The following is a 14508-nucleotide window of genomic DNA, read 5'->3' as shown; positions in this document are numbered from 1 at the left end:
AAATAGCCGAGCTCTGGGCAGAAACAACCTTAACGCCAGGGAATTGGTGCTAATTGATAGTTGAAAGCCCTTCTCAAAGCTCAGGGGAGAAATCCATAAACAACATTCCCTTTTCTGATCAGAGCACAAAACAAGGCACTCTCACCATGCCAGGAGGGTTTATCAAGAAAGAACCTTCGGATCCCAGCAAGCTGCATGAACATCCGGAGGTGGTGGACCTCTTCACCCGCGCCAATTGGATGTCCTTTTGTGACAAAATTCAGGGTCATGACGATGAGATAACGGAGGATTTCTTAATGTCCCTAAAACCTGAATCAAATACATAGGCCACAGTGAATTTTAGGGGTTTGACCTTAGAAGTTACCCCTGAGCTCATCAGTCGTGTTACCAGTCTCCCATTAGGGCTCCCTTGGAGCAAAGAAGAAAGGTCATTGGACCAGGCAGCTAAGAAATCATTCTTCCTACCTGAGGAACATCTTGTAGAAGACAAGAACGAGGTCCGGAGAACCAGCTTACCTCCTCTCTGGAGCGAAGTTAGTTTCCAAATCATGAAATACATTACCCGTGAAGGGAGGTTCAACATTGTCTACGACTATCATTTTAGGTTTCTGAATGAATTAAGACATGGAATGGATTTACCTCCGAAAGAGAAGTTGAGCATCCCCTATTTTCTGCTGCAGGAATTAAGTGAATGTGGCACAAAATTGAAGGAAGGGACACCGGATCAGTTAGCCCATCATGGGCTCATCAAACTTTTAGTGGAATATGCCCTCCACACCTACACTATCCCCCTCTCTTGGGAAATTTTCCGAAACATGACCCCAGATGACAATATTAGAATTCTAGCCGAGGAGCTCACCTCATCCAGCAGTGAAGAAGGGGAACACACTGAAGCAGGAGAGAAAACTAGTGGTAAAGAAACACAGGACAAACAAGCACAAGCAGGAAAAAAAGAGAAAGAGGGAAAGGGCCAAATTGCTGAGCCTGAAACAGAGCAAGGAACAACAGCACAAACACCAAGAGAAAAGAGACTACAGAGGAGAGCTAAGAAGGCAGAAACATCCCAAGTAAAGGCTGGCATAGCCACAGTAGTCACACCAAAACAAAAGGCAAAGACAGATCCTGAAATGGCCGCAATACAGGCAGAAACAATTGACACAGAGGCTTCTACAGGAAGCATGGAAACAAAACAGCAAAGAGGGAAATCACCGGAAATATTGGCAAGAGAGGCAGCAACTGCGTTGGCCACCTTAAAAACACCTCCAAAACAAAAAGGGAAGTGAAAGAGGCAAACCTCCATGTACTTTAGAGCAAGAAGGAGCACATGGATCAAAGTAGGCAGACCCCAGCCGCAGTCAAAGGAGCCAATTATCATTGAGGACACAACCCCTAAACCAAAGGGAGGGTCTCCTTCAAATATTTCCGTCACCTATGAGTGAGGAAGCCCAAAAACTTCCACCTGGAGAGAAAGACTGGAGACAATGGACTCAAAGACAATTCTATAGGAAGCTGAGGAATCTCTACAGGAAACTCGGGCTAAGCTAAAAGAGACCGAGAAATTGGAGGAAAAGGCGGCCAAACAACCACAGGAAGAAGAAAGGACAGAGGAAATATTGGAACCAAGCTCTCAGCCCAATTTGGGCACATACTATAACCTGTTAGAAGATGGGAAAATAATTCCCCAGAAATTTGAGGTGCCACTATTCTTTGCACTGGAGGAAGACAGAATTAGGACTCATACTTGGATGAGGATTGCCAAGTCCAAGGGTGTGGCAGACATAGGCCCCCTAGAAGAAAAACTCAGGGAGTCAAGGAAAGAATTGACCATGGTGAAGCATGTGGAAAGCATTCAGAGGGCCAAACTACAGGATGAGAACGAGCTGCTGAAACAACGGCTACAGCTATAGGGAATCCATAAGGAAGACAGGCCCTCCATTCTAGGAGAACAACAACAATGGGAAAAGCCTCCAACAGACAAAGAAACCTTGGATGAACAGAAAAGAAAGGATGGGATGCAAGCTGAGATCGAGGCACTAACAAAACATCTACAGGAGAAGGAGTTGTAGGCAGCAGAAGAGATACAGTTTCTAAGGAAACAGGTACATGAAAAGGAATCCCAACTTGCCTGCATGGCCAATTGGGCAATAGAGGTCGTACAGTGTAGGCAACCTGCCAAGTCATATGCTTTGTACCTTAAAGATCAATGGTTGCAGTTCCAGATTAACACCTTGGCCCAAAGGGGAACTACTCCATTTCAAAACTATCATCAATTTATGGCTTTATGTGACAGTAGCTCATCAGAGGAAAATGCTAAATTATCAGAGTTTTATTTGCACAACTTGGCCCTTCCAAATATGAATTCGTGGGATCCCAACGCTGTGGTAGGAGATGTGAAACTTATGGCCATGGCCTCTTGGTTGAATCATGAGGAAAAAAGGGCAGCAAAGGTCCAAGATATTATGAATAGGGAACTTTGTGAACCACTAATGATCATAGCAGAGCCGGAGGATCCCTCAGCATTGATAAGCACCCACTAGCGTTTGACCAACAACCCTCAGGATTTACGAGATTACATTAAATGACAAGCTCAAGCTATTGCCCATTTTGAGGACATGGAGAGACTGTTGGGGGATAACTGCCTTCATTCTTGCACAAGGAGGTGGAACACACTGCCCCACAATTTGAAGATAAGAGAATACCACTCTCCAACCAGGATGAGGGAGGCCTTGGCAAGGGTACCCCTCTATAAATAGTCAATGCAAAATCTGTAGGCCAATTGGATCGGCCTAACGTTTAGTCCTCCCTTGCTTTTAGGATTGCTGGAAGGAGTTAAGGAAGAAGAGGAAAACAGGCAGTGGGAGGAAGTGGAAAGAAAAGCAAGATTTCATGACCAGGAAGAAGACACCACCTCAGAGGCCTGGGATGTGAGAGAGGCAGTCAAAGATATCAAGGATGATGAGCTAGATTAGTGCTCAGAGGATGAGCAACCCATTTAGCAGGGAGGTGACGATGAGCCCCAAACATGGGTAACTTATTAGGCTCATTTTGCTTATTGTTCTTCATCAATCCACCATTTTTCATAGTTTATGCATGTTTTTTGAGTATATTTATGTTAGTTGAACGAATGAGAATAATTACTTGACCAAGAAGGCTAACACGTGGTTATTGCAAATTTTTGGACAAATTTTGGGACCAAGGCCAAGAATTTATGAGCCAGATGATAGCCAAGCATGAAGGAACAAGGGTGAGGATTCATAGGAAGGGTGTCTCCTGCACTAAATGGCCCCTTCCTCAAATTTTCCACCCTCAGCTCGGAGTTCAACAGGCCACCGAAAAGGTTTCCCATGGGCAGCCGAGTAGTTTTGTGTAAAGTGACTGATAACTAGCAGTTCGAGCAGCCGAGCCCATCGAGTTAAGGAGGGTTTTTGGAGACCCTCGTAGTGCACAAATAGGAAGACTTCCAACCTTCGTGGGTTACTTTTTGAACAATTGTATTTTGCACTATAGTGCTGCTAATTTCTCGGCTCATTTTGTAGCTTCTGCTATACAACTTTTTGTGACATGGTTATTTTTTAGTAATGGAAAGCAGTTTCATTTGGCACCAGTTTTGAGCTTTTTCTTAGGAGCCTGCAACTCTTGGGGTTGGGCCCAACCCAAGTGCCAAGGCTTCCTTCATGTACTCTTATATGCTTTTAATGTCTTTGCAAAATAATTTCTGTTAAGTAGATTACAGTCTTGCTTGGTTACCTAGGTCATTGTTGATGATTAAAAAGGCTTTTCATGTTCAGATTGATTTGATAGGTTAATAATAGAGAATATCTTCAGAAAAAGGCCATCAAGCACCCCTGATCTCACCTCTCCCTCTGTGGGACCATGAGTTGAGACCAAGGTGTCCTTGCCGCCACCAAAAACACTGTCTTTGCTTCATCATGCAATTATTAGTGTTAGATTCTCATTTGCAGAAGTTGATACCAGTTGTGGTTACATGCTCAGGTTCATGATTGCTTAGCTTTCATAGCTATTTCACATGATTTCATTGCAATAAACTTCTGTTCGTTTTCTTTGCTGATATTCAGGTCAGATTAGGTTAAAGTAGTTAGGTCTTTGGTTTTCTGAATCTTTGTTTGAATAGTGTGGAAATAACTTGCAGAGCACCTGTGATACCTCTTTGCCTACCCCTACTCCATCAATACCGCCTGCTCCATCCCCCAACTCTGATTCTTGCCTCACATTTGCCACGTTCCCTCACTTTGACCTAATTTCCATATTTTGTGCAACATTGCTCTACCCCTCCTTGAATAAATCCAACCATCCTTATCACTCACCCGCTTCGTTCGCCTGGTCCTAGACCCCTCAACATCATCATCCAACCTCTGTACCCACTTCTACACCTCTCTTTCACCATCAACCCTCCAAAATCCCCTTTTGGAACATCCTGTAGAAGCCACAGAACATCTTGTAGAACCCCTGCAGACTTCTTGTAGAAGCTCACGAAAGCGGTTTCTTGAGATCCGATCACTGTGAAACTCTCTAGAAGGGTGCTAGGGACCCCTTAGGCCCTCTTCTCACCTTCCAAACCTCCTTCAAGCATTTCCTTTCGCAAATCAACCTCTGCACAGAAAAAATAGTCAAAGCACATGCATAATAACTCTGCGAAATTACTCAAAAATTGAAAAAAGATGTTTTCTTCATATTTCTCTTCAGAATTAGATTAGTCACATGCATTTTACATTTCTCGAAGTCAATGTCATCCATTTGTGTAGCTTTCATCCTTTTTCCTTGCACCGGTAGGGTTAGTCTGTAGAACTAGGGTTTGGTAGGGTTTGCATTCCTTTTTCACCTTCAACTTCTTTCTGCAAGTAGACTAGCTTCCTTTGAGTTAGATTTCATCCATCACCATAAAAAGCTTCTTTTGAGATCTCATAGAAGTTGGCTTAAGCTCCTAGTGGACTTGTGCCAGCTGATCCAGTGACAGCTACGGCAAGAGCTAGTACTTGTGCATATAGCACCATCGCTTCCAAGTTTGTTATGAACTACCAGGTTGATAAAAGTAAAGAAGGGAGCCCTAGGAGTTGCAGCATTATTGCTGCAATACTGGAGCCCACCCGTGTCATTTCCAAATGAGACATTATTTTCCTTTTCTAAAGCATTATATGAGTGAATTTTCTCTTTATCATCTATCATGCATTTGGAGCATCCACTGTCAATGTACCATTGATTTTCTTGTCCTTCTGCATATAAAGCTATGCCACATATTTTTGATTAAGATTCCTTCCTTCTCCATATCTTGGGATTAAATGGAGTTTGATCCTTTTGAAGTGTTGGCCGAAATTTGCTCCTACATTCAGACTCTTCATGACCAAAGTTGTTACAAATTGAGCATTCTATTTCATTTTCAAGAGGAGAAAAGTTATTATAGGAACTCTTCTTGACTCCTATTACACCTTTGATTTCATGCTTCTATAGTCATGATGGTTTTTTAAGCAACACATTGAGCAGCCTTGTGCCCAAAGTTATGACATGAGAAACATTGCCCATTAAAGAAGTTTCTAAGACCATCGAATATTTTGACATTGTTTACCTCTTGGTTGCGGCTTCTATTGATATTCATCCTTGGAGTAAATTGAATATGATTTACTCGATGATTCGATTTAGGCCTTTGCTACATTAAGATAGCTTCTGGTGGAGGTTGACGGCTTCTGCGATTGAGATGATTCTTCAATATATCCAAGACATGTCTTTATCGGAGGAGAACGTTGCACTTTGATAATTTCATTTAAATTTTCCGATCCTTTAGAAAATCTGAGATTGAAAGATTTTGTTTTCTCAAGATCTTTTCTTAGAGCCACTATTTCACATTCTAGATTTTCATTGTTTTTTCTCTTTCAGCAAGTTGGTATGGCAAAGTATATATAATCATATTCTTTTCTTCTAAACATATTTTGAGTTCAGTGATTTCTTCATGAAAGTCTTCCTCTTCTAATGCATCCAAAAAATCATCATTGTCATAAGCCATGAGAAGTCTATAATCTTGTTCAGTTTCAGCTTCATCACTATTAGATAAACCATCACTATCTTCATGTGTATAGTAACTCCTATTCACAACCTGTTTCCTATTGCCTTTTGCATATTCCTTCCCTTTTTCATGTTTATCTTTATGAGGAAATTTTGCAGCATAATGACCGACTCTACCACAAGAAAATCATTTGAAAGGTAGCTTACCTTTGAACCTTCCAGAACCCCTTTGAAGCTTCTTGACAAAATTTACCTCGTCTTCTTCTTCTGAAATGTGTCCTGATTCATTGTGTTATTCCTTTTCTTTTCCCTTTGCTGATGCTTTAAATGCAGCTTCTCTCATATCTGATGGACCTCCTTTTCTAATTTCAAAAGCAGTTAGGATTCCATGGCAGACACTTTTGACTCAAATTTAGCAGACAAGGATCTCAAAATTTTCTCAACTAGAGTGACTTCCTTTATCTCTTCACCTAGATTCTTCATATAATTAACAATCTCATATATGCGTAAAAAGTAACTAGCTATAGTCTCATCACTCTGCATCTTAAGAGTTTCATACTGAATTCTGAGAGTTTGAAGCTTACCACATTTTACCTGAGAGTCTCCTTTGTAGCTTTGAATGATCTTGTCCCATATTTCTTTGGCTTCCTTGAGCTGCATGACCTTGACAAATTCTGATTTTGACAGACTTCCCAGTAATGTATTGACAAGTTTGGCATTAGTTTCACATGACTTCTTGCATGCAAAATCTATAGGAATCTCTTCTGGAAATTGATATCCTCCTTCCACAATTTCCCAAACATCGGTTCCACGCGATTGTAGTTAGGCTTTGGTTCTCATTTTCGAATATACTAAGTTGCTCCCATTAAACATTGGTGGTCTAATGGCTCCCATGCCTTCATGATTATTCATCTTTGAAGATCTGCCTTCAAGTGATCAAGCTTCTTCTAAAGAACTTGGCTTTGATACCAATTGTTGGAAATAATACTGAGAAGGGGGGTGAATCAGTATTTAAAACAATGTTTTTTTCATTTTCATGATCAGATTTATATATGCTACTTCTAAGAAGGGAACTCACGTGTGCATGCAACTGTTCTTAAGGAAAACAACGTATATCCAATGAAATTATGATTTAGTTAATTCATCATATGTTGATATTTAATCAGTGCATCAGTACTTTATTAAACATTAAACATTAACCATGTGCAGTAATAATAGAATAAATAATCTCACATAAGAAACACACATGAACACCAAAATTTAAGGTGGAAACCCAATGTGGGTGAAAACCACCTACTGCTGTCATCTCTATCTTCTTTTAATAATAAGAAAATGTGTTTACAGTTTTGTATTGGTGCAGACTCATACCAGTATGCAGGAATCCTTCTGTAGAACGCTACAAACTTCACTCATTGATCCAGCTTCTACTGGAAGGGAGCTCCAACTCCCTGATCAAATCACCAGCCAATACTAGCAAGAAGCTTCAACTTCATCATTGAAGGCTCCAACCCTCAGTATCCTCTAGGGACCACATTTCATACATTTTCACACTGGATACTCTTGGTAAACAACACTACAATCTGAAGGCCACGTTTCATCATATTTTCACACTGGACCCATTAGTAACATTGAAGCTCAAAATCAATCACCACTGCAATACAACCATCAGATACATCCGCATCAACCAATCACTGAAACCCACTCAATCTATGATATAACTGAAGAAATCAATCACTGAAACCTCTGAACTGAATCAATCATTCATTAAAACTTAATCAAATTTAACCAATCAACTAGAACAGATAGATCACTGTAACCAGTACACAGATATGAACCCACAAATTTGCATCAACAACCAGAACTAACTGTAATCTCAAAAGGCATGTGTCAGAATTTCTAAGCTCCTTTAATGAAGCAAACTTGCGTGTATACGCTACTTTCTTTTTCCCAACTTGTGTATACCTCTAAAGATATTGAATCATAAAACCTTTGAACAACAAACTGTACCCATCAATGACATTCGAAAGATCTGCCATCATATTACAGAGTTCTAAACAGATAACAACAAGGATCACCCTTCTTTCTCAATCAATTAATCAATGTGCCACAAACTCTTTATGCATTTAGTTTTACTTTTAGATCTAAGAAGACTTCATTGACAGACAACAGTAAAACATCAACACTGATTTGATAGATCAGTCATCCCTGAGCTTCAAGCTTTTCTTTTGCATTTGCTACTTCGAAAAGCCAAACCATTGTGTATACTCACCTTTACCAAAGCGAACTAGTGTATAGATATGTCAATACTTACTTATAACCTCGCTGCAATTCTCGACTTCAGACATACCCATATAATCACATATAAAGGATAAAATGTGCGTTAGAAATCAGATCTAGCCTATCCATTATCAGATCACCTAATGATAAGTCATTATGATCATGATCCATCATTAGATCTCATCCATTGTCAAACACTTAGGTGCATACTCAGTTCATATCAAGCAAAGCATCAGAAACCCATAACATGCATATTTGCTTTTGATTTAACACTTTATAAGATATTCATTACTTGTGCATTTAGCCCTTGATCTTCTCCTCCTTATATACTTAGATCCTTTGTCAATACCTTGGACCAAAACCAGTTAGGACCAATACCTTGGACCAAATACCTAGGGTCAATACCACAGACCAAATACCTTGGACCCAAAATACATTGGACCAAATACTTGGCATTTCCAACATGTATGTGCTTTTCCTCCTATGGGAGTACATGTATACGTATACGCTCCTTTTGTTCTATTAACCCGCATGTATACTCTGCTTGGACAAAGTGAACCAGCGTATACTTCTTAAAACACTCTCTTTCTTCAATCTCTAGAGCCTGATATGTAAGTTAACCTGTTTCACTGTGAACTGTCATCTGAGTGAGTTTCCATCAAGGACAACACCTATATCATAATGCCAACAATTTCCTCTTGATTAAACCTAGGACCTAGCTGCATTGTCGAATCATGTTGGAGGTGGGGCTGATCCATTAACTTTCTGTGTGTAATGGTGTTACTATGCATATTGAATACTGACACTGGGACAGGCCTCTCTAAACCTGGGTCTAATGTGCACCTCACAATTGCTAATGTATTGTGTGTTTCTTTAGTATGCAAATATTCAACATATTAGATGTTGGAACTTGGAACTTAGATATATGCAAACTCGAGCTTTATTATATCTAGATCATATTTTTTCAGAACTAGACTTGGGTTTGTGATAGCTTAATATTCCCTGTTGAAAAGAGTCAACCTAGAACCATATTTTTTTTTGATTGGGAATACCTTGTTCTTCTATGTGTATTTGTTGTTAATTATATATTTTTAAATAGCTTCTATTGAGTAGACCTAGAATACACCTGCATGCTCGAATTGGGGTGGGGGTGAGGTTGATTTTATTAAAATTTGTGTGTGTGCATTCAATCTAGATTGTGCATTGGGAAGATTGAATAGGGACACTCGCAAAGACCCTTCTAAACCTAGGTTTGATATGCACCTTGAAGTTGCCAACCTAGTTTTGATATGAATCTTGAGTTTTCCAACCTTTGGTGCATGTTTCATGTAACTAGATGGTGAAAATATCAAACATTGAACTCATACATATTCAAAATCAAGCTATATAATAGTTGGGTTTATTACTGATTGGAGCTAAACCTGTGCTTATATTATTTTGTGCTAGTTTAATCTTCCCGTTTGATAAAACCTAGAACTCAATTAATTTGATTTGATACATCTAGTTCTTCTAATCATTTTAGGATTTATCCATTAGGTTATTCGTTTAAGGGATCCATGCTAAACATTTTTAACAGTTTAGTGTCTCATACACTCTGGGATACTAAGTAGCCTCATATCGTGTCAGTGTACTAGTAAACTTACCTTTACAATATCAAAATGTAGATTGCTTCCTTGAACATCCTCCTCCCCTTAAGCCAGGCTTTGTTTCTGGCTTCTTCACCATTGCCATCCAACCTCAACACTTGGCTCTAATACCATCTTAAAAATCATAAATTCTATGAAGAAGTATGGAAATTTTCCCTAGCTAATTGCTTGGGAAAATTCATTGTTGTCAGGGGTGAAAACTACATAAACAATGTGACCAATATAGTAGAAAATATTTTATTAGTCTCAAAGGTTGTGTGAATTAAGACAAGATAGTATTCGAATTTTCAACAAATAATCAACAAGTATTTCAATGGTTCTATAGAGGGAAACCAAATGTCGATAGATTATGATAGCGTGAACATGCCCAGAAGCTAAAAAGTTAGCAAAAAAAGAAAACAAATAAATGATAAGAAAAGAGAAAGTCGTAGGATCTAGGTAAGGAGGAGGAAGGAAAACCCTGGGAGTATGAGGACCTGGCTTAAGTAGTGGTGGAAGAGGGATAAGAGATCCCTCTCTATCTGTGATTATCATGGGAGTGATGAAAACCTTGATAATTCCCTCTAGAGAATTCCCAAGCCTACTGGGAATTGGCTACACAATTCTTGGAGGAGATTTAGTGTGAACTGAACTTCTGTCCTAACAGTAAAGGTTGAGGGAACAATTTCATGTAAGTGAATGGAAACATAAAATGAAATCATTATATTTGTAATTGTAGAAAAACAACACTTACGATGAGAAGAGGAGCTTATTTGAGGTTTGAATTTTTTCTTTTATAGTTCTTTTGCAGTCATTTTTCTCTGATTTTTCTTTCTCCAATATTCCATACTCGGAATAGAAGTGTTATATCTAAAAATCCTCAGAGAAAATTTTACTTTTCTTATTCTCTTGTTTGTGATTAATATGCTAGTTTGCATTGCTGGGTCCGAGAGGAGAATATGAAACTTAGCCGTGATTATGATACAGGTGGACAGGTAAATTTATTACAAAATCTTTCTATTTTTTGTATTTATCTTCACCTGTTTCTACAATGTTGAATAGTTGTAGTCAATTTTCTCACAAAAGCATTTAGAAAAGTAGGGGATCAAAGCATGATTACCTTATTTCACTAGGAGTATAATTGGATTACCACCAAGTGAAACATGTGTTTATTTCTCATGTAGGTGAAATATGTTGTAGAGTATAATTGGATTACCACCAAGTGAAACATGTGTTTATTTCTCATGTAGGTGAAATATGTTCTCCTAAAGTGGATTATACTAACGGAGAGCCAACTAAAATGTTGACTTCTGATCAGGATGAAGACATTCTAGAGAGTGGGGGGGCATACAGAGTTTGAATCCCTTGTGGACACAAAGAAACATATATTCAGAAAGAATTATTATGGCCATACATTCTAGAGTTTGTAGATAAAACACTAGGTCATATTCTTAATATTTCCAAAGCATTGGGAGATATGATTAGAGAAGGCATAGTTGTATGGCCTTATGTAATCCATGGCCACTATGTACATGCAGTGGTGTTGTTTTCCTTATTTCTGGTACTTTGAACGTTCCAATGGTTTTGACAGGCCATTCTCTAGGCCAAAATAACTAGAACAGTTATCGTAACATAGATTGAATTCCATGGAAGATATCAATGCAACATACAATATCATGCGTAGTATTCAAACTGAAGAATTGTGCCTTGATTTTGCTGAGCCTGTGGTCAAAAGTACAAGGAAAAAAAATGAAGAACAATTTGGCATGCATGATGGTTTTGATTTGGGATTGAATAGAATGCTCAGACATTGTGAAAATAATGGTGTCCATTGTTATGGTTGTTACATGCTTCAAATGACAGTGAGTGCAAAGAATGACACTCCTATTGAAATTAAATTATTTTTTTTTGTCAATTTGTTACCTGAGGATTTACTCATATTATATTTTGTAATTGTAGAAAAACAACAGTTATCATGAGAAGAGGAGCTTATTTGAGGTTTGAATTCTTTCTTTTATAGTTCTTTTGCGGTCATTTTTCTCTGATTTTTATTTGTCCAATATTCCATACTGAGAATAGAAGTCTTAGATTTAAAAATCCTAATCGAGAAATTTACTTTGCTAATTCTCCTGTTTGTGATTAATATGCAGTATGCATACCCTGGTCTGAGGGGAGAATATGAAACTTGGTCGTGATTATGATACAGGTGGACACGTAAATTTATTACAAAAGATTTATATTTCTATATTTGTCTTCATCCGTTTCTAAAATATTGAATAGTTTCAATCAATTTTCTTAGAAAATCATATAGAAAAGTACGGGATCAAAGCATGGTTGACCTTATTTCACTAGGAGTATAATTGGATTACCACTAAGTGAAACATGTGTTTGTTTCTCATACAGGTGAAATATGTTGTAGAGTTTGAAAAAGAAATTTCAAAAATGCCATAAGTTTATAGAGTGGGCCTGCTAACATGTCTAATTTTTTCTCCTAAAGTGGATTCTAGCAATGGAGAGCCAACTAAAATTTTGGCATCTAACTTCTGATCAAGATGAAGACATTCTAAAGAGTGGAGGGGCATACATAGTTTGAATCCCTTGTGGATGCAAAGAAACGTATATTCAGAAAGAATTATTACGGCCATACATTTAGGAGTTTCTAGCTGGAACACTGGGTCATATTCTTAATATTTCCAAAGCGTTGGGAGATTTGATTAGAGAAGGCATAGTTGTATGGCTTTATGTAATCCATGGCCACTATGCAGATGTAGGGTTGTTGTTTGCCTTCTTTCTAGTACTTTGGATGTTCCAATGGTTCTGACAGGTCATTCTCTAGGCTGAAATAAGCTAGAAAAATTATTGAAACACAAATTGCATTCCAAGGAGGATATCAATGCAACATACAAGAACATGCACAGGATTCAAGCTCAATAATTGTGCCTTGATTGTGTTGAGCTTGTGGTCACAAGTACAAGGAAAAAATTGAAGAACAATGGGGCATGCATGATGCTTTTGATTTGGGATTGAATAGAAATCTCAAACATCGTTAAAATCGTGGTTTCCATTGTTGTGATTGTTACATGACTCAAATGATAGCGAGTGAAAAGAATGACACTCCTATTGAAATTAAATTGGTTTTTTTGTTAATTTGTTACCTGGGGATTTACCCATATGCTTATTTAACTGTGTACGCAGTGTATTTCATTATCAACTGTGGAAATTCTATTCTTCCTTGATAATTATTCCATGCGTTCTTAGGTCAAAAAAGTACACAACATTTAGGTGGTGGGATTTTTTTACATATATATGATTTGTTCTAGGTTATACCTCCTGGACTTCAGAAATGTTGTGGTGCAAGATTATAATTCAGGTAATGATTCAGATAATGACTCTATTCAATTGCCCAAGTCTCCTTTACAAGGTGAGGTAAGTAGCAAGGCAAGGTTTAATTCCTTTTCAACATTGAAGATTTCACATGCTAGAAAAATTATATCCCTCATTCCACATATGAGGGGCATAATAACAGTTTGTATTTTTAGATACCACATTTTTTGAAAATCCTTCAAATCCCATAATTTTGGCTCTTTCTTGACCTAATCCCAAGAAGACTATGGCCACTTCAGTCAAGGCTTTTGGTGAATGTATCAAATTAAGGAAGCTGGAAAACTTGGTATGTATTTTCTTGGTTCCTAAATTTATCTTTTTCTTTAGAGGTGTGTTTTGTGGATTTTCCCTTATTTGATAAGTTGATAACTGATATTTTAGTGATCCATTTCAAAATTGTAGATGTTGATCATGGGAATTCGAGATTATATTGATCAAATGCCTACAACAAGTGTCATTGTGTTGACCACTGTCCTAAAGCTTATTAACAAATATGATTTATATAGAGAAGTGGTATATCATAAACATCACAAATAATCGGAAGTTATTGATATATATAATATTGCAGAAAAGACTAAGGTTTTATAAAATTTCATGTCAAACTGTAAAATAAACTATGAATTACTGCACTTCTAATAGACAAACAATTTAAACTACAATTGGTGTGGGTGAAACAAAAAGAAGAAATACTCTTGTCTGTGTAATTTTGAAATGATGATGTTTGTGTGTGCAAGGTGTTTTCATCAATCTGATTGTGGTTGAACCCTTTGGTTTGACTCTCATTGAGGTAGCTCGACCAACCTCTGTTTTTTATGATTTTCTTCAAGATGATTTTTTTTCAAGAAGATAAAAATGTATCAAGTTTTGATATTATGTCCATTCTAGTATTTTTGGAGTCTTTTTAATATAAGAATTCAATATATACATTAGTTTCTTTCATATAAAGAAATACTTGAATTCTTGTCTTTGAAATGCTCCAGAACTAAGCAAAATGGTAATACTATCAAAACTTGAAACATACATATCTTCTATATTTAAAAGAATATCATTTATTTTTCATTTAGTGGCATGATATATGAAAGGCTGCATCGATGACTGGTATATTTTCTTCTGAGTACTGTTGCAAATTTCAATTTTATATATGTGTATGTATTTATGTACATATGGATGCATATATATGTATCCAGAAAAGAACACTATTTGCATC

General features: G+C 37.6%; 1 pseudogene; it reads left to right on the top strand.

The window, feature by feature from the left end:
- Positions 1–10672: 10672 nt before the first annotated feature.
- LOC149255532 (sucrose-phosphate synthase-like) lies at positions 10673–12967 on the top strand (annotated as a pseudogene).
- The last annotated feature ends 1541 nt before the right edge of the window (positions 12968–14508 follow it).

The sequence above is a fragment of the Pinus tabuliformis genome, chromosome 7 (genome assembly GCF_031772625.1).
Source record: "Pinus tabuliformis cultivar Carrire ecotype Pingquan chromosome 7, CPIR1, whole genome shotgun sequence".
NCBI lineage: Eukaryota > Viridiplantae > Streptophyta > Pinopsida > Pinales > Pinaceae > Pinus > Pinus tabuliformis.
The sequence above is the reverse complement of the archived record's forward strand: the minus strand, read 5'-3'. Positions and strand labels throughout refer to the sequence as shown.